At 32.8% G+C, this 1,332-nt stretch overlaps 1 long non-coding RNA gene across 1 annotated transcript; it reads left to right on the top strand.

Annotated features, from left to right (window-relative positions):
* The first annotated feature begins 511 nt into the window (after positions 1-511).
* LOC118732778 lies at positions 512-1,154 on the top strand. Its single transcript, XR_004992185.1, has 3 exons — positions 512-551; positions 619-777; positions 852-1,154. It is a non-coding gene; the product is annotated as an uncharacterized LOC118732778 (long non-coding RNA).
* Positions 1,155-1,332: the final 178 nt, after the last annotated feature.

The raw sequence follows: 1,332 nt of genomic DNA, 5'->3' as shown, positions 1-1,332 counted from the left end.
CGGAGAATGCAAAGTAGAATGCTGCATCGTAGTCAGCTGAAAAATAGAATGAATATACAAAAATTCTTTTTCTACCGTTACTTTTTGTGGAAATTTGTCTCGCGTAAAAATCATATATTGCTTTGTTCAATTTGCAGCGAAGTTGAAGCCAGTCAATGAAGTAAAGTACAAGAGTGAGGAAGTACAATTTTAAGTTTAATAAAATATGCATGTATGTTCATACCAATTTTTAAGTAAAATCCCTGCCAGCATTTAGAAAATCGTTTTCTCGTCTATCCCAAAGAAGTAACGTCTGAGGCACTTGTAAACGTTAGTTGAAAGATGGTCCATATTTTACAAAAACAAAATACACTACTATCGCGTTTTTAACTTCTTATCGTGCAAAAAGAAGACAATTTCTGGTTTGTCTAGTTAACGGCGAAAAAAAAAAGTTCAGCAAAAATAAATAAAAAAATTGTATATCATAATATTACAATAGTTACATACATTTAGCAGCCAATGCTCTTAAATTCGAAAAATTATTATTGGACGACAAGATGAGAGCTCAGTTGGTATGCAAATCTTATTTCAGCTTCTGTGCTTACGATTTTAATAAAACATTGGCTTTATTGATTGCAGAAATGCGTGATACAAAAGATTGGAGGAGAAGAAGTTCCTGTATTCGTCCGTTTAGCGTTAAAGCAAATGTGTCTGATGAGTTGGCGATTAATTTAACTTGGCGTGGGACATCGGAGAAGCCAAGCACACAAAACTTTGCAGCTTTTTCCATCATAAAAGGTTTAAAATAATATATGTATGTAATTAGCAATGCTAATATATTTAACTAAGATTAATTTTTTTGTTTTTCTCAGATTTTTGTCACTCCAAGTTCCAAAATTCGACAGATTTTCAAATAAATAAAATTGTGCAACAACATTTCTTACACGCCACGGATAGAGTGCTCAAATGGAAACATTCAAACTAACTCCTATTCTTAACGAAATAATAGTTGTTTTCTTTTGTACCCGAGCTGCAAAAGAACGCTCAACTGGCTTATATTCAACTGTCTTATAATTTGCATTCACTTCACAACACTGGTGTCAGCTGTCATAAAATGTGGACTGTTTGTGAAATTTTTGAGCGAAACATTTAGCAAAATGAGTAATTCCGAAGAATCTTTGGTAAATATACATATATATATATTTTATAATAAATAATTATATTTAATAAGTGATTGTGTACTTTTTGTCCAGATCGTGTCAATGTGTATGGGCGAGCAGCCAGGCAAGAGCATGGGAAACCGTACGCGAAATACTGGAAACCATATTTGAAAGTTCCAGTTCATCCTCTGAA

The sequence above is a fragment of the Rhagoletis pomonella genome, unplaced genomic scaffold, assembly GCF_013731165.1.
Source record: "Rhagoletis pomonella isolate Grant_MI unplaced genomic scaffold, Rhpom_1.0 Rhpom_scaffold_27964, whole genome shotgun sequence".
Taxonomy (NCBI): domain Eukaryota; kingdom Metazoa; phylum Arthropoda; class Insecta; order Diptera; family Tephritidae; genus Rhagoletis; species Rhagoletis pomonella.
The sequence above is the reverse complement of the archived record's forward strand: the minus strand, read 5'-3'. Positions and strand labels throughout refer to the sequence as shown.